Source organism: Oncorhynchus keta, chromosome 27, assembly GCF_023373465.1.
Source record: "Oncorhynchus keta strain PuntledgeMale-10-30-2019 chromosome 27, Oket_V2, whole genome shotgun sequence".
Classification (NCBI taxonomy): Eukaryota; Metazoa; Chordata; class Actinopteri; order Salmoniformes; family Salmonidae; genus Oncorhynchus; species Oncorhynchus keta.
In genome coordinates, this window is record NC_068447.1 from 44,820,302 (window position 1) to 44,844,761 (window position 24,460).

Here is a 24,460-nt window from a genome sequence, read left to right on the forward strand (position 1 = left end):
AATGTTAGGTTCACATTAATCTTGCTAGCTAGCTAATTTGAGCTAATTATCGCTAACACTAGCTAGCCGTTTTGCCCATGCCCTCCCAGTGGAACTGACGGATTAACCAAAATTGGCAGAGGTTGTTTGAATTATTTAAAACCATGTGTCTTGAACTAGATGGTGACATTGAATTTCACAATATATATATATATATCTCTCTCCAGAGGGATTGAGGATTCACTTTATGGGCAATTACATGGAAACAGAATTATGCAAACGGGATTTCATCATGGGTCCCTGATCTGTACTACACAGAAATGCATAATTATAGATATGAATATCAATCGCTTCATGATGATTTATCCTAAATACGGTTGGTAAAAAAATAAATAAAAGTATAAATACAAAGTACAGCATAGTATAGCTCAGTAGAGTGCAGTAAAGCACAGAACAGTAGAGCTCTGTACATTACAGAACAATAGTGTACTCAACTCGTGTGCTCTACTGTGTACTGTACTCTACTTTGTGCTCTACTGTACTATGCTAAAAAAAAAAACACACAAAAAACGACTGCTTCAGATGTGGTCCGGTTAAAACCAATCATGGATGTCTGTGTTTCGGCCAAATCAAGGCCGGTCCAAAAATCAACATCTGTGGAAGTTGAAATTAAAGCTGGTTGACATTGAGATGAAGGGAAGGATGGACTGACCAAATTGTAACTACTTTCAATGTCCATGGAAGTCTGGTGTCGGTGGTTGCTTAGTGGGTAAGGATTCTGGTTTCAGTAAATGCAATGACAGGGCTCATGGGTAGGGCTGTGGTGGTCATGAAATTTTGTCAGCCAGTAATTCTCATGCAAATGACTGCCGGTGTATTGGTAATTGACCATTAATTAACAAACACATCTCCCGGCCTCTACGCATACATGCCATGTGCCTTTGGTACATCTACATTAAAACAATTCTAAATCCTTTTAATATACACCATCAGAATAAATCCATTAACTTTAGACAGGTCTAAACAAACATTATGTTTTGAAGAAAATGTATTTCAGAAGAACAGAATATGAGTGGGCCTACTGCATGTTATCTGGCTATACGCCATGCCATATAGGTTGTAGGCTAGTTCATTTAGCAGATGACATGCTTAGAAGTCCTGTGGCATTATTTTCTAATATATGATTTTATAGTAAGAAGAATATAATTGAATTTAGCTGAATAAAACTGTATATTTTTCTAATTCCAGAGCGAGTGTGTGAAGATGGACGGCAGATAGCCTTGTGGTTAGAGCGTTGGGCCACTAACCGTAAGGTTGATGGACCGAATCCCGGAGCTGACAAGGTAAAAATGTGTCATTCTGCATGAGCAAGGCAGTTAACCCACTGTTCTCCAGGCACCGTGGATGTTGATTAAGGCATGACTCGGTATACCCCTTTCCCTTTGTTGAGCGTAAAAGTGATCATTTGAAACAGGTCCTATATGACAGTTAATTGTCAAATTTAGTTGTGAATGATACACACTCTATAATGTCTTAGAAATTCAAACATTACTGGGCTGCATGATGCGACTGTAGACTATTGATGAGTTGAAAAAGTAGCAAAAAAAGCCTGCACTCTGTTCTTTGCCGCACAAGCTGTTCTCTCATCACGTGAGCATATTTTCATCCATCAGACTATTCTCAATGTAATCTAGTCTTTACTAATATATAATGTTTATTTCAATTTAGAAAAGGTCCATTATCAAATGGGAAGAAACAGAGGCAGGGGGAAGACATCATCCATGCGTTTTCGAATAGCGAATGGAGGCCGGAGGTTCGTTTTTAAATAATTCCGGGTTGGCTACTCTGGTTTTATAGCTGAGCAATGCTTAATATTTTAGCTGAGAAATAAATATCAGTAGTAGAAGGTTGGGAACTTCCTATTTTTAGTGGCAACCATCAGAGCGCTGCTTTCACACAGGACTGCATATAGAAATGCCTAGACTTATAAAACACACTAATTTCACAACACGCATCAACCACTGTTTGAGAAGCATGCAGCCTCTCGCTGGGCGACAGTTGACAGTACACCCAAACTCTGTATGCCATGGGCTCTCCAACACTGTTCCTGCAGCTACCCCATGCTTAATTTGGAAAACAAAAGTGAAATCTGCTCGGGAACATCGATACAACAAAACATATTTAAATTAATTAAACTGTTGACAGCCTCCCCCCCCCCCCTTCTCTCTAAGCTCTCGAGAAAAGAATGAAGGAGAGAGGTGGAAACGCACAGTGGTGAGAATCGGTAGCTAAAAAGGTAATGTGTCAGGCTATTAATTTTGGAAATATATCTTTTTTAAATGCAAATTCACTATAAAAATGTAGGCTAACTCTGTAAGCCCCCATGCACAATCTATGAACTGCAAAAGGGGTTTCTAATGATCAATTAGCCTTTTAAAAATGATAAACTTGGATTAGCTAACAACGTGCCATTGGAACACAGGACTGATTGTGGATAATAATGGGCCTCTGTACACCTATGTAGATATTACATTAAAATCAGCCGTTTCCAACTACAGTAGTAATTTACAACATTAACAATGCCTACACTGTATTTCTGATCAATTTTATGTTATTCATAAACAAGGCCATTTCTAAGTGACCCCAAAGTTTTGAAAGGTAATATGCACGCATGCACACACGCACATGCACACACAGTTGAAGTCGGAAGTTTACATACACTTAGGTTGGAGTCATTAAAACTAGCTTTCAACCACTTCAAACCTCTTGTTAAACTATAGTTTTGGCAAGTCGGTTAGGACAGTCGGTTAGGACATCTACTTTGTGCATGACACAAGTAATTGATCCAACAATTTGTTATAGACAGATTATTTCACTGTATCACAATTCCAGTGGGTCAGAAGTTTATATACACTAAGTTGACTGTGTATATAACAGCTTGGAAAATTCCAGAAAATGATGTCATGGCTTTAGAAGCTAATGATAGACTAATTGACATCATTTGAGTCAATTGGAGGTGTACCTGTGGATATATTTCAAGGCCTACCTTCAAACTCAGTGCCTCTTTTCATGGGAAAATCAAAAGAAATCCACTAAGACCTCAGAAAATAAGTTATAGACCTCCACAAGTCTGGTTCATCAATGGGAGAAATTTCCAAACACCGGAAGGTACCACATTAATCTGTACAAACAATAGTACGTAAGTATAAACACCATGGGACCACGCAGCCGTCATACCGCTCAGGAAGGAGACGCGTTCTGTCTCCTAGAGAGGAACATACTTTGTTGCGAAAAGTGCAAATCAATCCCAGAACAACAGCAAAGGACCTTGTGAAGATGCTGGTGGAAACAGGTACAAAAAGTATCTATATCCACAGGAAAACGAGTCCTATGTCGACATAAACTGAAAGGCCGCTCAGCAAGGAAGAAGCCACTGCTCCAAAACCGCCATAAAAAAAGCAAGACTACAGTTTGCCACTGCACATGGGGACAAAGATCATACTTTTTGGAGACATATCCCCTGGTCTGATGAAACAAAAATAGAACTGTTTGGCGATAATGACCATCATTATGTTTGGAGAAAAAAGGGGGAGGTTTGCAAGCCGAAAAACACCATCCCAACCGTGAAGCACAGGGGTGGCAGCATCATGTTGTGGTGGTGCTTTGCTGCAGGAGGGACTGGTGCACTTCACAAAATAGATGGCAGCATGAAGCAGGAAAATTATGTGGATATATTGAAGCAACATCTCAAGACATCAGTCAGGAAGTTAAAGCTTGGTCGCAAATGGGTCTTCCAAATGGACAATGAACCCACGCATACTTTGAAAGTTGAGGCAAAAAGGCTTAAGGACAACAAAGTCAAGGTATTGGAGTGGCCATCACAAAGCCCTCACCTCAATACTATAGAACATTTGTGGGCAGAACTGAAAAAGCATGTGTGTGCAAGGAGGCCTACAAACCTGACTCAATTACACCAGCTCTGTCAGGAGGAATGGGCCAAAATTCACCCAACGTATTGTGGGAAGCTTGTGGAAGGCTCCCCGAAACGTTTGACCCAAGTTAAACTATTTAAAGGCAATGCTCCCAAATACTAATTGAGTGTATGTAAACTTCTGACCCACTAGGAATGTGATGAAATAAATAAAAGCTGAAATAAATAATTCTCTACTATTATTCTGACATTTCACATTCTTAAAATAAAGTGGTGATCCTAACTGACCTAAAACAGGGCATTTTTACTTGGATTAATTGTCAGGAATTGTGAAAAACGGAGTTTAAATGTATTTGGCTAAGGTGTATGTAAACTTCCGACTTCAACTGTCTGTCTGTACGTACACACAGTCAAAAGTTGACACACCTACACATGCCAGGGTTCTTTATTTTTCCAATTTTCAACATTGTAGAATAATAGTGAAGACATCAAACTATGAAATAACACATATGGAATCATGTAGTAACCAAAAAAAAAAAAAGTTCAAGAAATCAAAATATATTTTATATTTCAGATTCTTCGAAGTAGCCAACCTTTGCCTTGATGACAAATGTGCACACTGACGTCGCCTGACTCTGCGAGTTTTATTCTCTGAAATAAAATGAACATTTTCCCTCTGTTCACAGGTCAGCAACATTCAGGCTCCAAAGAAATTATTCTAGACACTTTTTGGGATTGAGTTGGAGACATTTTAGAAATAGGTTTAGGCCTACTGTTTTATGTCCCCTAACCAAAAACTCCAAATCAAAACAACAATGCTGCATATTAGCCTATAGTCCCTCCATTCATACATAAACTGAAATGTTGAATTCAATTAGTGAGCGGAGACATCTGACACTGGACCCTGAGATCCATATTGATTGGTTCAGCCTTTAGAGGCACATGTGTCAAGGGCAACCAGGGTCAAACTGCACACCCCGGAAAAGGAAAGATACAAAGAGAGAGAGGAGGAGAGGAGAAGGACCGAGGGAGACAGACAGACATGGCCTTTTGGACATAGCATTGAGTGAAGGGGGAAAACGTAACCCATTTTTGTCATGACAAAGGCCGATTGGAAAACTCTCAGCAAGTGTGTGTGCATGTGAAAGCGTGTGTGCGTGCACATATATTTAAAAAGAGAATAAGGAGGGGAGATGGGGGGTAATCCTACAGCTGGACAAACAGACCTGGTTAGACTGCAGCACGTCTCAGAACAGAAGGGAGAGGAGAGGCCACTGAATGCCCTGGAGCGCCCAATTAAAACACAGCCACCATGTGGGCCAAGCTCCTTCTCAAATTGCCATTACACATGGAGCTGAAAGCGAGATATTAAAACAATATGCTGCCAGGGCTGCTTGTAGGGAGAGATGCGGGGAGGCTCATCTGTATAAACACAGAGGAGAACACACCTCCTGGTTAGCAGACTGTTGCCACAATGGATGGATTGTATGGAGCTACTGTGTGGTCACAATGCATGCAGGCTACAGCATCGGCATGTACTACGGCAAATCAGATTTCTTTGGGGCGTCTGGCAACATATCCTCTTGCTGGAGGTGGGATTTCACATCGCCAGCTATGCTTGTCCATTAGGCTCCACTTTGCCATGTTTGCTAACGTCAGACATCTCCAAAATGTAATTCAATGTCTAAAAATGGTGATATGCAGCAAGCTTTGGAAAAGTTTAGCATTAAATCTGTTACCATGTGTGAAATTAGTGCTGCCTCAAAGTGATATGGGGTCTCTTAGCTCGGGTTAAATGTTGTAGAATCAGACCTGGGTTCAAACACAGGTATTTGAGCATCTAGGATTTAAAATATTTTCTGTATATTTGAGTATTCTTTTAAATTTTTGTTCTGTGTATTTAGATTAAGTTGAATTGCTGATTCAATTGAAATTTTAATAACAGTTGCAATCAATTATAAGTATAATTACAGAGGTATATGAAGATGAGCAGATGCAGTATACCACTTAATTATGTTCTTGGATCACATTTCCAACTTCATAAGCCCTGAAGCATTCAGACAACATGACTGTACATCAAGAAGACAGGCCAAGACGGACTTAAAAATTCCTGCTCCAGTCTTTAGTAGTGTTGTGGTAGTAAGCCTATATAATTATTGTGCTAAGAAAAAACAGTAAAAGCTTCAAGTGCTGTCATCTTAAACCCAAATGGATGGTTTGAGTCTAGCCTCTTTCGTAACAGCAGCAATTAGAAAGGTAAATAAACACACACAAATCCCTGAGCTGCGAGTCTCAAAAAGAGAACACATAGGACATTGTCTTTTCATTGACATGGATGTTTTCTAACTAATTACTTTTTGTTATTGCAAACAACTCAGTTCGACCCATATCACATCCTCACAGAAAACACAATGTTGCAGATGAGAGCTGACAGGGTTAAGGTCCCTGGAGTATGTTGCTAGATCACCAGAGAGAGTTGTAAGAGCAATGCCAAGTTCTACACTAAACAAAAATATAAATGCAACTATTTTAAAGATTTTACTGATTTATATAAATAAATTAGGCCCTAAATTAGGCCCTCATAGATACCTTTAAAAAAAATAAAAAGTGGGGTCGGGGATCAGAAAACCAGTCAGTATCTGGTTGTGGCCACCATTTGCCTCATGTAGCTCGACATCTCCTTCACATAGAGTTGATCAGGCTGTTGATTGTGGCCTGTGGAAGGTTGTCCCACTCCTCTTTAATGGCTGTGCGAAGTTGCTGGATATTGGCGGGAACGTCGATCCAGAGCATCCCGAACAGGCTCAATTGGGTAACATGTCTGGTGAGTATGCTGGCCATGGAATCAACTTCCAGAAATTGCGTACAGATCCTTGCGATGTGGGGCCGTGTATTTATTATGCCGAAACATGTGGTGATGAATGGCATGACAATGGGCCACAGGATCTCGTCACGGTATCTCTAAGCATTCAAATTGCCATCGATAAAATGCAATTGTGTTCGTTGTGCATAGCTTATGCCTGCCCATACCATAACCCCACCGCCACCATGGGGCACTCTGTTCACAATGTTGACATCAGCAAACTGCTCACCCACACGATGCCATACATGCTGTCTGCCATACTGCCCAAGACAGTTGAAACCGGGATTCATCGATGAAGAACATACTTCTCCAGCGTGCCAGTGGCCATCAAAGGTAAGCATTTGCCCACTGAAGTCAGTTACGACATCGAACTGCAGTCAGGTCAAGACCCCGGTGAGGGCAACAGTTGGGGCAGAAATTCTTCGGTTGTGCAAACCCACAGTTTCATTAGCTGTCCGGGTGGCTGGCCTCAGACAATCCTGGGCTGGCATGGTTACACGTGGTCCGCGGTTGTGCGGGCGGTTGGACGTACTGCCAAATTGTGGCTTATGGTAGGTGGCTTATGGTAGAGAAATTAATATTCAACAAAACTGCACATTTTAGAGTGGCCTTTTATTGTCCCCCAGCACAACATGGACATGTGTAAGTATCATGCCGTTTAATCAGCTTCTTGATATGCAACACCTGTCAGGTGGATGGATTATCTTGGCAAAGGAGAAATGCTCACTAACAGGGATGTGCACAATTTAAGAGAAATAACCTTTTTGTGCATACGGAACATTTCAGGGATCTTTTATTTCAGCTCATGAAACATGGGATCAACACTTGACATGTCGCATTTATATTTTTGTTCAGTGTACATGGGAAAGCAAGCAGCAAAGCTGTGACTGAACAATGACAGAGAGAGAGGCTCAAAGTATTAGACTGAGCTTGAGGATCTGTTTGTTTTGTTTGTCTCACTTTCCCCACAGAAAGACTGTGTGGTCTACTCTAATACTGTAGGTTCTAAGGAAAATGTGTTTTTTTCTAGACCTAGCTACCGAATTAGGAAAATACAATCTCCTTAGTTTCTTTACCCCACTACCACAACTTGACTTCTGCTCAAGAGTCCCCAATAAGTCTTTACAATAAAGGTTAGACTGATGAATGAAGGTGCAGTGACTGAGTAGATCCCTGGACAGAGGCATACATAGACAAGACTCTCAGGAATCAAATGACAGGCAATGCATACAGAACACAATGCAAATGTATGCTCACAGAAATAGAATACGTGTTTGTGTTACCGAGATTTGATTGAATAGGCTGTAGGCCTACAGAGTCGCTTGCAGTGGTCAAAACAACTCTGCATGTTTTACTCTCTGCTGACTATAGAACTGGAACAAACAGCACAGTCTTCTTGGCCAAGATCCTCTACTAAATTACAAAGTTCAACAGACAGAAATTCCAATACTTGCCATTTGATAGAACACTAAGCAGTCAGCCTCAGAGACCACTAAAGTAGGGAGGCTTGGCAGAAGGCATCTTCCATTGGTCTGAGACGTAGCTAGGTTTCAACCACAGATTTAAGCAATTTAAAGCCACTCCTCAGGTTCAATACAACCATCCGGATAAATCTGTCTGCAAAGAAAAGGACTCCGCATCTGCTTATTCACCACGGTCTGAGTGAAACTAACACAATTTGAAGAAAAGGCTAAATATAATGCAGAATGTTACTTCTATGGAATAGTTTTTGTCAAAGGCCTACTAGCAATATTAGAAACTTTAGTTGAATAATCAATTTAATGACATCTGGTAAACATTAAACAAGCATATTGAATTTTGGGATCAAGATACTGTGAGCTTCTTGGAATTAAAGATTTAATTATTCGATTTGAGGGTATTTACTGTCAATGTAAGTACAAGCATCTCGTGCCATCCGCTCTACTCTGCTCCTACCATAATGACTCTGGTTTGGTCTCTGGATGCGTTCTCTGAATTACACGCCATTACTGCACATTCATGTGCACTACATAGATAGATATCAGCATTATCTTCCCTGGTCTGTTTTACTATGTGGACATTTCAGAACAACCATGTCATTCATTATTCTGAGATCAAAAAGGGAATGTTTTGTGAAGCCAATTACTTGCCTTTGACTGAGACCTAAGGTCAACATCGTTCAAAGCATGCAAAGATTAAAAATAAAAAAGGTTGACTTCAAATAACCAAAATATTTATTTTGCATTCCTTGTTGCTGAGTTTTCCCTTCTAATGTCTAAACAAACTGGCACGCTAATACTCTAAAAAAGGGCAGTTATTGGTGACCCAAATGTCCTAGAGACTGTAAACAGTTTGGGACATACACGCTATGCAAAAATCACACAGCAAGTAGCCTTTCAGTTTTTGAACTTTTGTAGGCTTTTTAAAAGGGTCTTCAGTGCCAAAACGTAATGAAAGGCATCTGGCAGAAGTAAATTCATAAACAAACAAGAAGATAATTGTTATGAAATTTACGAGATCATCGTCAAGCGCATTCAAAAAGACAAGGGACATGAACACGGAAGTATGATTTAGGAGCACGTCACTTGCACAGCGTATTGGGCAGAGCATCAAGACTGGGAGGCCAGCCCTGTGGTCTAATCTTTAAAGTCAAGGCTGAGTTGAACTTTAATTCATTACTCTTCTTTAGCATTTTCCTTCAAATCAAGGGACAAGGGGCAAGGGACAAGGGGCAAGGGACAAGGGGCAAGGGGCAAGGGACAAGAAACTCTTATACTGAAACAACCCTCCAAAACAACTTAGGAGAAGCAAGGTAGAAAGTTACATTTGAATATTAGCATTTTATTCTGATATCGAGCCACAGGTCACATAATTGAGGAGGATCTAACAAAACCGCCAATGTGTTTCAGGAAGTTAGATATTGGAAGTAAAAAAAAGATGGCGTAAAGAAACATGACCATAGTCCTTAACCTTTGTTTACTGTGCATATTTCCTCTCCCTCAATCTCATTGTCTGAGGTAAAGGGGATTAAAGCGATCCCCTATCTAGGATCTACCCAGACTCTCTCCAAATCCCCTTCACTGCTAATAAAGATGAGAAACAGAGAAATTGTGAGAAGCCAAGCTGACTTTGCAATACACCCCTCTGTTCAAGTACAGTAATCCCATATGCATTAACTCGATTGGCAGAGGGATAAGATGCTTGGAGGTTTGTTTAATCAATCAACTGGTTTTAGTCATTACTTGTGCAATAATGCATCATTTAATATCTGAACATTTGATACCATGCTGCATAAACACCATTTGTCAGTCATGCCAGGTTCCAGTTGGGACCACAAGGTTCTACTGGCATGTCGTTTAGCAAGGGAATGCTAACAACTGTGATTGAAATAACTTGCATAGCTGAGCTGGGCTCACAGGCAAGTGTTCAGAGGGAGTGAGGGAGGTTGCCATGTTACGGCACAATAACCACACCCTCCATATCTGGGGCTTCCCATGGGACTGCAAAGAGCTATGAAAAAGGGGGAATTTTCAGCAGACTGACACCTAAAATTAAATTACGTTTATTTCTTATACATTTCAAGTGTTTTAAGGTGGATCGTAGGGACATTATCAATTGACATTCACTATAGAACTTGGACAGCCTTTAAGGCTTTGATGGAAAACAGCATACAATGTGATGACACCAGAATAGAGTGGAAAAACAGCCCATAGGAATATGTTTTTGCAAAACAATGTTCTGTTAACCTATAACCTATCTGACAGCTGTTGGTGTTGGCTGTGACCGTCCTTGTTTCCTCAGGCCTCTAAAAATCACCTGTTTCCAAAGGCCAGGGAAATAACTAAAAAAAGGCAGTAACTTGGTATCCAGACAGTGCTCATCTTCAACCCAGTCCACCAGACCCTATTGAGGGTAATGACCATCAGCACTGTCCCTAGCTTAGTCAGGAAATGGAAAAGCTTATCATTGGTAAGCACAACACAGAAGCTGCTTACCACTAATGAAAAGGGGTATTTATTAGGAAGCCAAAACAAATGGGCACAGCCTCAGAACAGGATCAGCAGCCGGCGTGTGTTCCAACTTCCACAGTGACTTGCAAGAAAGAGAGGGGAGAGATGAAAGCAGATAAGGACATAAAGAGAGAGACAGTTTTACCTAAAAAAAAAAAATAAGGGAAACTATGCAGGGCTTTCACACGTGTTAGCATTAGCTAATGAATATTCTATCCTGGGTGGGCTTGGTGATGTAATGCAGAGCAGTCAGGGAGTCGGCAGCTTCGGAGATCTGCATACGGCAACTGCACAGTACACTCAACCTGTGCAGTGTATCAAGCTACAGGTCTGGCTGAAAGATGTAATTACCAAAACAGCAGGATGTACAGTATGTTCGTCATAGTTACCTATGATCGCAATGTGACTATGATAGTCACATAACTTTTGCCAGTTAAAATACTTTATATACTTTCACCATGTAAATCCTTTGTAATATTCCTTCATTTTCTCACAGTGATGTTCTGCGCAGTATGTCCAGAGTGGTGCCCCATGGTTGGTGCCCCCTTGTCAACCTCCCACACCCCGGCAGATCATAAAACCACACCCCGCAGCACAAGGACGCATCATAAGGGCAGCGCAGCTGCTGCTAGAGTGACTGATGGGGTGGACGCCCCAAATACCTCCTAACAATCCTTGACCTCTCAGATCTTCCAACCACCCCCCCCCCAACCTCAAGATGGCCATCTTCTCCCCAAACATTCAAAAAATCCTTCTGTCTAGATATGCTTGGAGTTATTTGACCCACTCTCTCCCTATTGTCAAGTCTGTCATCTAGGCTAGTGTTTGCTCCACTGTGAGAATAATTACTTTAAGTACATCTACTGTTGCTTCAGAGGAAGACGAGTGTCAATCCCCTTTGCCATGCAGAACTGAGACTGTGTCTTGAGACCTCCACCAATCCAATAGTCAATAGTCTATGTCTCTGGGGCCTAGAATACAAGTCTACACGACCAGTCGGAGTAGGATGAGGAGAAATGGCTAGACCAGCTGGCCAGAGCTAAAAAAATCTAAGTTCCATTAATGCTCATGTTACATGTGAGGAGTTACTTTTTATTATCTCAGAACATACCGGTTTGCAACTGTCACTCTGGGAAACCCCCTACTCATACAGTGCGCATCCTGTTTCAAAAGTGCCAACAAATCACCCCATCGGTCAGCTTGTTCTCATGTTGAGAAAAGCAAAAGGGTTAGCCTACATCATTAAAGGGATACTACCCAGAGTCAGATTAACTTGTGTTTACCATTTGTCTCTGTGTTCAGTATGAAGGAAGTTAGAGGTAGTTTCGCAAACGTTCGCACAATAGTTAGCAATTGCGCTAGCACTAGTTAGCAACAGGCTTCATTAGAAAATGCATCGGCGACGTTGTACCCACGGTGAGGGTTCGCTTCTTCCCCAATCAAATGCCCTGGATTAACACAGAGGTTGGCGCTAAACTAAAGAGCAGGGCTACTGAACACAGAGCTATCACAGACAACCCTGATGCTATGGCCGAAGACAGAAATAAGCACAAGAAGGCCTGCTATGACCTCCGCAGAGTCATCAAACGAGCAAAAGGAAAATATAGGAATATGGGGGCATCATATTACACAGGCTCCGACGCCCACCACATGTGGCAGGGTTCTAGTCTATTGCGGATTACAAAGGAAGACCCAACCATGATCTACCCAACGATGCCTCTCTACAAGACGAACTCAATGCATTTTATGCACGCTTTGACAACATCGAGCCACCCTAGATCCACTCCAATTTGCATACCGCCCCAACAGATCAATCGATGACGCAATCTTAATTGCTCTCCACACTGCCCTCACCCACCTAAATAAGAGGAATACCTGTGAGAATGCTGTTCTTTGACTACATCTCAGCGTTAAACACCATTATCCCCTCGAAGCTCGTCAACAAGCTTAGGACTCTGGGTCTGAACACCTCCCTCTGCAACTACATCCTGGACTTTCTAACGTGCTGACCCCAGGTGGTGAGGGTAGGCAACAACACCTCCACCACGCTGACCATTATCACAGGGGCCCCACAGGGGGTGTGTGCTTAGTCCCCTCCTGTACTTCTTGTTCACTTATGACCATGTGGCCACGCACAACTAATCCCATTATCAAGTTCGCTGACAACACGAGTGGTAGGCCTGATCACCGGCGACGATGAGTCACCCTACAAGGAGGAGGTCAGTGTCCTGACAGTGTGGTGCCGGAGCAACAAACTCTCCCTCAACGTCAGCAAGACCAAGGAGCTGATTGTGGACTACAGGAAACGGGGGGGGGGCATGCCTCCATACACATTGACAGGTCGGCTGTGGAGCAGGTAGACAGCTTCAAGTTCCTCTGTGTCCAAATCACTAAAGACTTAAAATGGTTAAAACGCACATTCATGAAGAAGGCGCGAAAGTGCCTCCTCCCCCTCAGGAGGCTGAAAACATTAGTCATAGACCCTGAAATCCTGAAAAGGTACTACAGCTGTACCATTGAGAGCATATTGACCGGCTGCATCACTGCTTGGTATGGCAATAGCACCACCCTGGATCGCATGTCACTACAGAGGGTTGTGCAGACAGCTCAGTATTTTACTGGGGCCGAGCTCACTGCCATCCAGGACCTCTATATCAGGCGGTGTGAAAACAAGGCCCGGAAAATCGTCAAAGACGCACGGCAAGAGGTACCGGTGCATCAAGTCTGACACCAATAGGCTCTTGAACAGATTCGATCCCCAAGCAATACGACTGTTAAATAGCTAACAAAATAGCTACACGGACCGAGTTTGACCTTTTATTTCAGTATTTGCACTGTCTATGCACACTCACAGAGCCCTACACACTCACACACCAAAATGCACACAAACGCTCACGCCATCATTTGCTCACTCACAGATAATTTGCACATACATTTTTACTGACTCTACACACCTACACATGCAAGCTGCTGCTACTCTGTTTATCTTATATCCTGTTGCCTAGTCACCTTACCGCTATACATATCTACCTCCATCACTCCAGTATGTGTAACATGTAAGCACATGTAAATATGGTATTGGAACTGCCTTGAAATATTTCCTGTATATGGTATGCTTACTTACTCGTGTTTTTTTGTTTTCTAGCAATACATCGTTATTGATTATTGCATTGTCGGGCTTTGTGTCTCCAAGAAAGACCTTTCACTGTACTTGTGCATGTGACATTGAAACTTAAAACTTGAACTTTCGTGGTATCCAAAAAGGGCTCACTGACAAAATCCCAAAGTATCCCTTTAACATTTCACTTATCAATCAAGTATATATATCCTGTAGATGACAGCCTCCCTTCTATTGCTGTGTAAAAAATGTAGTCACAAAGCAAGATTGAACGGCAGCTGCTGATGAAGTTTTTTTATTTTGTCCATCCGAGAGGTCCTAGTGCCTTCAACGTTTGATCTTTTCAAATCAAAATTGCATTTGTCTCGTACACATATTTTGCAGATGTTATCACAGGTGCAGCGAAATGCTTATGTTTCTAGCTCCCACAGTGCAGTAATACCTAACAGTATAAAACAACACACAAATCCCAAAAATATCAGAACGAGCAATGTCAGAGTCTAGAATATAAATATAAAATGGTATGAATGGACAGTATATGAATAGAAAGGTGTGTACAGCAGTAGTTATATAGGATGAGCCTTGACTAGAATACAGTATATACATATGAAGTGGGTAGAACAATATGTAAACATTATTAAAGTGACTACGCACATAGGGCAGCAGTCTCTAAGGTGCAGAGTAGAGTACCGGGTGGTAGTACCGGTTACTAATAGTGACTAAGGTTCAAGGCAGGGTACCGGAAGGAGGCCGGCTAGTGGTGACTGGAGGCCGGCATGTTCATTCCTGTTACCTGAAAACTTGAAATAAGCCTCTGGGCCAAATAGTCAGACAGTTTTAAGACATGATGGAAAGCACACAGCAATCCAAATCTGAGAGTTATCCCCGGTGGCGTCTTTGCCAGCCAAGGAAAGTGAGCCCACAAGTCTCAACCAATCAGATGGCAGGGTTTTTAGCGGAAGCAAAGATGGTGTTGGTGGTAGCCACCCACAAAAATGTAAAAGCCTTTTTACCAGACATTGTGTTGAAGACATACTACTGGGAATGAGACTGTATTCCCCCTTGCCAACAAATCACATCCCCCACTCTATTGCAAAGTGATCTGAGGGTAATGTGATATTGTGCTCATGGAAAAAGCACTTGGACTAGCAGATGGCCTGCTATTCAAGAATGTCCGTCTGGGTTTTGAACAGCAAAACAAGTGAAAGAGTAAGAGCTCGAAGGTCATGCCCATGGCCATTTTACTACAAAGTCTTCCTGTAATGATGTTACTGGGCTAGGGTAAGATGCTGGATAATCAAAACCCTAATCCAACGTAATCAAATTACATCTGATCAGCCAATACACCTAGAAAAAGGTTGTCCTTTGGTATACAAAAATATATATAAATCTGGTTTTGTTTATTGCACTTCTGGATTACCTACACAGGGTAAGAAAGTGAAAACCGACTGGGGTGGGAAAGAATGAAAGCACCATCTCAATAGGGTTTATTAGGTGCAAAACAGGATTTTGGGGGATTTTAAACAAAGCCTCTTCTAGCCTGATCACAGCTGAAAGTGTGATCCTTTATAAACGTTGGCCACTGTATGAATAAAGTTTGAATATTACACAATAATTTCCTGCTGTAGAAAGAAAAAGAAAGGGAGTGGCTATGTAAAAAAAATATATACACTTCCTCTGTTAGGCTATAATTGTAGCCCCTGTTAAAAGATAAGACCAAACCTTTTCAGAATCACACCTAGGCAAACATACAGATATGTACAAATGCAACTGATTTTGCCAATGGCAAGTTGTAAGCTAATTTCAAAGGGGGAACAACAGCTTTAGACAGTTAGGAAGAGGACGTGTCTGTCTGTATCCAAAAGATTATGACAGCAGTTGAAAATGGCATTTGAAAAAAACAAAAAAAACAATCACACAACACATCCAGTTGCAGTATTCAAGTGACAGTGGAGCCCAACTGTGTCCGCTGGATCATCCTCTCATCAATCCCTACATATGGGAGGAGAATGGCATGCTGGCAGCTTTACTTGCATCATGTCAAAAAGTGATGGTGGTACATCAATAGTTTGTCTGATAATTGCCAAATGATAGTCAGACAATACACAAACAAAACATTTGTTTTGATGGTCTATGCCTAGACAGTTTGAACAACGACCCCAAGTGGAATAATCACACTAGACAACTGTATCCACTGAGCAATTCAATACAATCATACGCAAAACCAGTTTTTATTTCAACGATACCTTCATTCGTTGCAGGGGTTAGTGTTAAAAACGTTTTAACAAAAGGCTCATGGACAAATGGATGTATTGAGTGATATTACATTCGACTTGCACTTGTTTTTTGACAACATAGGAACTTTTAAAGTATTGCAACAACGTAATATATTATTGCACCTTCCCATTTTAAAAATCCATGGAATGAGGTTACATTTGAAACTCTAGCCCGTAATGTGTTTCATTCAACGTAGTCCGAATTGTCGCATTTATTTCTCCTCTAGGTTATAATGTTTATTAGGCACTAAAAACAACTTTTAAGTAAATTTGAGTTTTAATGGGACTCAAATCAAACTGTATTCTTACCTTAAAAAGTACGATGTCACGGAGTCTCGATGTGAGCTCCCCGGCGTTATAAGCGAGAGAAAAGTGTCTGTTCTCCAGCTAATCCAAATGCAAATTGTTTGACAAATTATTCTAAAAACGTGCGTTTACTTTACTGCCCCTTCCTATTCTTTACCGAGCAGCACTGTCAGTTGTCGTACGGTACTACCATTCGTTGTCTTTGAGGATCCACACAGCTGACAAGCCGCTTGGTTTGCGCACGGGTAGTTCAGAGGAACAGTTACTACAACGAACAAGCCCAAGCTGAGTGGCAGACTTCTTTCTAGGCATATCTGGGAGTGGGCAACTTATTTTGTAGAAGCGCAATTGCTTCGTCCCGCAGTGAGCCATTGTTTACAGACAAGCAAGAAGCGCAATAAATGAATGACATCGTTGAACTTTCACAAAAACAAGTTAAATACTTGAAATAATGGATAATTTTATTCTCATTTTAATTATATTCGTTATATAATGACTTAGCAAATTCCCATACGTAGGCCTATCCCCTGCCCAAAACATAAGTGTTACCACCGCAAACATAATTAGTTATAAACAACAAAGAACGGTATAAATTCACAGTTCCAGGTGGTAATTACAGGAGGAAATTCAATGATAGCATCACCTCAAAATCTGTATGTAGACCTATGTGATTTGAGCCTCCTCTGGTGGTTGCCAGTGGGACTGAAAGCACAGTTACACAAAAAAGAACCTAACGTACCTGGCGAGGAAAAAAATTAAATAACAGAGATAATTACCGCTCATAATTGTATAGCATGTCTTTCATTCTTTACTTGTGTAGGAACCATTTCTGCCTCCTACTTATGTGTTTTTTTGTTTTGCGATGTCATTGTATATTACACTTAATTTGTTGCCTAAAGACTCAAACTGATTTCTTCCGCTGCTCTATGTTTTGATACATGCTTCAGTGTGACTGCCATCATCTAAGTCAAATGTTGTATAACACCACTCATGTCAAAATGATTGGATCATTTCTAACCAATCAGAGTATCAAAGCCAATGACGCATTTTCAAAACACTGCTTTAACCATGTGTGTTCTTGCTCTGGCTCAACCCATCAACTTCTGGGACTAATCAGAATGGTTAGAATGTGTTCGTGGTCTAGATATCATCTCTGGAGGTACTGTGGGTTTCTTTGCGGAGAAGAAACTGAGGGATTTAGATTAATCTAGACACACTTCGACCCTTCATTGCCCATCCAACTAGCTTGTGATGCTAGTCCCTATGATGTGGGAGCAGTCATGTCCTATATCATGCCTTCCGGTGAAGAGAAGCCAATTGCTTTCGCATCAAGGACATTGTAGAAAGCAGAAAGTAACAACGCAATAGAAGGGAAGACCTAGGAATAGTTTTTGGAGGGCATAAATTTCACCAGTATCTGTACAGGAGGAAGTTCCCCCTTCTTACTAATCATCCTACAGATCATTGTCCACTGACTAGCATCTTTGTACCGCATACTGCAAGCAAGCAATGCAAAGGTGGGCTTTGTTGTTGTCAGCATACACCTACGACATCAAGTGCCACAAGTCAGAACTGTAATGCTAAGCAGATGGACTTTCCAGGTTACCACTACCTGTGGTCAAGACGTAGTCATGCCAAGTTGACATCTTCATCACAAGTGCGGAGAAACAACAGAAACGAACTGGTGTTATCTGAAGTGATGGACATCATCATCCAAGGTAAAGCCGCAGGAAATGCTCCGGAACTGAAACCTTACCTTTCCAGTTGTCTGCTGTGGGGGAGGAAAGTTATCATTCCGCCTTTGCTGAGGAAACCAGCGAAGGCAGAATGAAATGCGAATCAAATGGTTTGCATGAAGGAAATCACACAAAGCTACTTTTGGCCTGGATTGGATGGAGACATTGAGGAGAAAGCAAAAACATGTTCCCCATGCTAAAAGGTTCACACCGTACCTCAACTTGCAGCTCTTCATCCATGGGATTGGATGGAGGAGGCAAGGAAATGCATGCATGTCAACTTCACAGGTTCAGTCGAAGTTTGTTTCTTGGTCGTGGATGCTCATAGAAAGTGGCCAGTGGTTGCCATCCTGAGATCTACTGCTGAGAAGACCATTGAGAAGCTTGTGGAAGTGTTTAGTCGGTTTGGATCGCTACTCCAACTCGTTAACAACAACAGACCACAGAAATGTCCAAAGAAATGGCCTCAGGTCTGCACCGTATTATCCATCAACCAACGGGCTAGTGGAGAGGTTTGTGCAGACCATGAAACATGACTTGAAAGCGTCTCAGGGTCAAGGGAAATGGCACCAATGCTTGAACAGCTTCCTGCTATCCTACAGGAACATGCCACGTACAACCACCAAGGCTTTTTCTGTATCACTACTCATGAAGAGAGAGCTACGCACAAGTTTCAACCTACTCAAACCTTTGAACGCAAAGGAGACAGTGTGACAACATGAACTGAGCGGGCTCCCGACTGGTGCAGCGGTCTAAGGCACTGCATCTCAGTGCTAGAGGCATCACTACAGACCCTGGTTCAATCCTGGGCTGTTGTCACATTTGGCCATGATTGGTGGTCCCATAAGGTGGTGCACAATTGGCCCAGCATTGTTAGGGTTTGGACGGGGTAGGCTGTCATTGATAATACGAATTTGTTCTTAACTGACATGCCTAGTTAAAAAAAATTAAAAATTAAAGGACAGAGCTTTCAAACCTGAAGAAACTATCTAGGTACTACCTCAACAGACCAAAGTGGGTTCCTGCTACAGTCATTGCTCAGACTGGTCCTGTGTCCCACACTGTCCAGACTTCAGATGACTTCATCTGGAAAAGACACACAGATAAGTTACTGTTGAGTACTGTGAGTGGACCAGAACTGTTACCGGGTGACATCCTGTCCCAGCAGTCATCACCTAGGGGCTCACAGTCACCTTTTCAGGACTGTTGTTCATAATGGGGGCAATTTAAGAAGGAATGAAGGAGATTTTGTATATTGGGGTTATGCCGCAGAGCATCATGGGAGTTGTGGTATGTTGAGATGATCACGTTCGAGATAAAAGGATGAACTGAATTCTTGTATCATTATTATTGAATTGTTATAAAGACGTGATGTTATAAAGACGTTATGAAACCCACGAGACATAACAAGTATGTTGCCTGACTAGAACATTTTATCCTGATACATTAATAAATATGTACTGTGTTAATTATGGCATGTTTAACTGCCTGAAATATCCACTGTAGTTTGCATAGATCACAGGCGAACTGATGAAGAATTGGTAGCTAGCTAGCTACCCATCAAGGCTGATAATTATGAAATTACAAGCTAGCTATTGATTTATGTAGTTATCTGGTTTTGTCTGTATTGGTCAAAGGTAATGCAGTAGCAATGGGTGTGCAGTGCTTCAAAAGTCATTTTTGATGAGTTCTCCACACTCTCGTCTTCACAAGACTGTACTAAATAGAACGTCCTTGGAGTGAGGAGCACGAACACCCAGTGACACATGTCATTACATGCAGCATCCAATCTACAGGCATGTCGGGGGGGTGGCATTGTCTCACATCAGAAAGAGCGACTGCCGTCTGCGCTGGCTCCTGGCAAGTGCATGTAGCATTAGATTGAAGCCATCTGACATGAGACAATGGTGGAGGGTTCTAGAAATGTAACGTCCAGTAAAATGTAGGCGTGGCTTACAGCGCCTACATTTTATTGGCTGTTATTTTTTATTTTTTTTATGTTATTATTTCACCTTTATTTAACCAGTTAGAGCAGTTGAGAACAAGTTCTCATTTACAACTGCGACCCGGCCAAGATAAAGCAAAGCAGTGAGACACAAACAACAACACAGAGTTACACATGGAATAAACAAACGTACAGTCAATAACACAACAGAAAAAAAATCTGTATACAGTATGTGAAAATGAGGTAAGATTAGGGAGGTAAGGCAATAAACAGGCCGTAGTGGCGAAGTAGTTACAATTTAGCAATTAAACACTGGTATGATAGATGTGCAGAAGATGAATGTGCAAGTACAGATACTGGGGTGCAAAGGAGCAAAAAATAATAATAATAATAAATAAATAACAATATGGGGGTGAGGTAGTTGGATAGGCTATTTACAGATGGGCTATGTACAGGTGCAGTGATCTGTGAGCTGCTCTGACAGCTGATGCTTAAAGTTAGTGAGGGAGATATGAGTCTCTAGCTTCAGTGATTTTTGCAATTCGTTCCCAGTGAAATATACCTGCTGGAGCACGTGCTATGGGTGGGTGCTGCTATGGTGACCAGTGAGCTGAGATAAGGCGGGGCTTTAACTAGCAAAAACTTATAGATGACCTGGAGCCAGTGGGTTTGGTGACAAATATGAAGGGAGGGCCAGCCAACGAGAGCATACAGGTCGCAGTGGTGAGTAGTATATGGGGCTTTGGTGACAAAACGGATGGCACTGTGATAGACTGCATACAATTTGCTGAGTAGAGTGTTGGAGGCTATTTTATAAATGACATCGCCAAAGTCAAGGATCGGCAGGATAGTCAGTTTTACGAGGGTATGTTTGGCAGCATGAGTGAATGCTGCTTTGTTGCGAAACAGGAAGCTGATTTTAGATTTAATTTTGGATTGGAGATGCTTAATGTGAGTCTGGAAGGAGAGTTTACAGTCTAACCAGACACCTAGGTATTTTTTGTTGTCCACATATTCTAAGTCAGAACCATCCAGAGTGGTGATGCTGGACGGGCGGGCAGGTGCGGGTAGCGATCCGTTGAAGAGCATGCATTTAATTTTTTTCTGAGAAGTAATTAGTTAACCAAGCAAGGCCGTCATTGAGAAACCAAGACTGTTGAGTCTACCGATAAGAACGTGGTGATTGACAGAGTCGAAAGCCTTGGCCAGGTCGATGAATATGGCTGCACAGTATTGTCTTTTATCGATGGCGGTTATGATATCGTTTAGGACCTTGAGCGTGGCTGAGGTGCACCCATGACCAGCTCTGAAGCCAGATTGCATAGCGGAGAAGGAACGGTGGGATTCAAAATGGTCGGTGATCTGTTTGTTAACTTGGCTTTCGAAGACCTTGGAAAGGCAGGGTAGGATAGATATAGGTCTGTAACAGTTTGGGTCTAGAGTGTCTCCACTTTGAAGAGGGGGATGACCGTGGCAGCTTTCCAATATTTGGGGATCTCAGACGATATGAAAGAGAGGTTGAACAGGCTAGTAATAGGGTTTGCAACAATTGCGGCTGATCATTTTAGAAAGAGAGGGTCCAGATTGTCTAGCCCATCTGATTTGTAGGGGTCCAGATTTTGCAACTCTTTCAGAACATCAGCTATCTGGATTTGGGTGAAGGGGAAATAGGGGATGTTTGGCAAGTTGCTGTGGGGCTGCAGGGCTGTTGAACGGGGTTAATCTAGCCGTTTCAGCTAATATAAACTTCTGCAGACTTCCAAACGAGCAATAATGTGATTTGGAGGTATTGTAATGCAATACTACCTCAGGAAGATAACTGAAATTACAATTACAATGGTTTTCAATGAGGAACATTTGGAATTTAAATAAGAATTTGGTTTGCTTTCTGAATTGACTGGAATTTAAATGGAATTGACCCCAACCCTGGGGTGCTTTCAGTTAGGATCAACATTTCCTACCTTAAGTTTGTACCGAACTACACGTTTTCCCAAAATGGTGCACACTGTTCTTTTGAGGTATAGTTACTCCCGTTTGGTGGGTGTGGCCTGATCAATATGGGTGTGACCATTTGAAATCGCAAAACTCATGCAGCACACCTCCTTACACAATCACCCTCTGGGCCATATCGTTCGCAAACTGTTTTTTTTAGTACAGTACCGTTTCCGTATTAATTAAACGATGAACACCACTCTGTCATATTGAATGCACCTCAGGTATGCCCAGGTATGGAGAGCATGTAGTCAAAGAGAGTAAACGACCCACTCCCAAATGGACCCCTAAGCCCTACACACTAATCTGAGAGGATTTTACAGGTGTAAGCAATATCCCACTGGGCACACAGTGGTGGAATCAACGTTGTTTCCATGTCATTTCAATTAAATGTACTGCTTCCTACAGTTATGGAATGTTTTCTCAGGAGAATAATTAATTTGATGAGCCTTCCTGATGACCTGGATGGAATTATGTGATCCCTCCATAGGAAGTCCCACCAAGTTGACTAAAATAGCTTTGGGGCACTAGAGCTGTCTATCTCTGTCTATGGTATACATACAGGTTTAAAATCTCTGTGGTACAGTTATTGCAGTGCTCACTGTAACACCTTGGAAAAATAATAATAGTAATTGAAATAACTGATTGGATGTATAAAGTGCCTTTCCACCTACAGTCAATGCTCAAAGTTCAATAAAATGTGCCTACGGTGTTTAGATCTGCCTTTACGGAATTAGCCTATTGGTATGTTTTTATCTTAGCTGCTAATAAACGGACAAAACAAAAGACCCAACCAAAGATGGACATTTGAAAAATGGTTGTTTTGCATATATGAACACATTTTGCAATCTCACATGTCTCACAAAACTACTTTTCAGATAATCACACATTACATTGAAAAAAATTATACTCAATGGAATCCAGCTTTATCTTTATCTATTCAGCTTTTTCCCATTTTACAGTGACCTGGACTCATTCAGGACCTCTTAAGGATTAGCCCCTTTTTAAAATTTTTGCCTAAATTCACATACCCAAATCTAACTGCCTGTAGCTCAGGCCCTGAAGCGCGGATATGCATATTCTTTGTATCATTTGAAAGCAAACACTTGGAAGTTTATGGAAATGTGAAATGAATGTAGTATAACACAATAGATCTGGTAAAAGATAATACAAAGAAAAAACCAACCGTTCGTTTGTATTTTGTTGTACCATCATCTTTGAAATGCAAGAGAAAGGCCATAATGTATTATTCCAGCCCAGGTGCAATTTAGTGTATGTGCAAAGATTTAGACTGATCCAATGAACCATTGCATTTCTCTTCAACATTTTGTATCAAGACTGCCCAAATGTGCCTATTTTTTTTATTAATAACTTTTCATGTTCAATATTGTGCACGCTCCTCAAACAATAGCATGGTATTATTTCACTGTAATATCTACTGTAAATTGGACAGTACAGTTAGATTAGCAAGAATTTAAGCTTTCTGCCAATATCAGAGACGGTATATCTATGTCCTGGGAAATGTTCTTGTTACTTACAACCTCATGCTAATCGCATTAGCCTACGTTAGCTCAACCGTCCCGCGGAAGGGACACCGATCCCGAAGAAGTTCTTTAATAATGTAGTGGACTCAGAATTTTCTGCACTTTTTTTCATCCCACTTGACTAGAGGAATGTAATGTAGGCCTATTTGACAGTGTCACATCTGCTCCCGCTCCCCCTCTCAGGTGCTCGAGGTCACCAGTTCACTCATCATTACGCACGCCTGCCACCATCGTTACGCACACCTGCGCTTAATTATGGGACTCACCTGCACTCCATCATGTCATTTACCTCCCCTATATCTGTCACTTCCTCAGTTTCATTTCCGAGTCAGCATTGATGTTATGTTTCTCCTGTCCAGACGCTGTTCTTGTTATGTTTCATGTTTATTTATTATTAAATGTACGCCCTGTACTTGCTTCTCGTCTCCAAGCATCTGTCGTTACAGACGGAGTGCCCTGCAGTATGCTTGCTTTATGCCCAATACATCTGTCCCTCACTCTGGCTGCTGATCATTCAATCTGAGCATTCAAATGAGAACATTTGAGCTAGCTTTGAATCATAAACTTTTTGTATTGACCAATATTTTTGCCAGGAGGGTCTATAGGATGCCCATGTTCCACTAATGTTAAGAACAAGATAGATATCCCTTAGTAAATAATTTAATGGGGTCAGACAAAGGTGGAGGGTCTTATAACATATCTATGGTTTTTACAGTAGCCTTCAAGTTGTAATACACCGCAGATACTAGTTACAGTTTTTGATTGGTCCATGGTTGGTAGT

General features: G+C 41.5%; 1 protein-coding gene across 2 annotated transcripts in view; it reads right to left on the reverse strand.

The window, feature by feature from the left end:
- LOC118360173 (plexin-B1-like) overlaps nt 1–16,994 on the reverse strand; it is a 60,084-nt gene extending 43,090 nt beyond the window's left edge. The window contains exon 1 of one of the 2 annotated variants that reach the window (XR_008083251.1): nt 16,466–16,994. The gene's annotated coding sequence lies outside the window, so the exon portion shown is untranslated. The remainder of the gene's footprint in view (nt 1–16,465) is intronic. The other variant, XM_035739401.2, reaches the window with a different exon arrangement.
- Between the last annotated feature and the right edge of the window lie 7,466 nt (nt 16,995–24,460).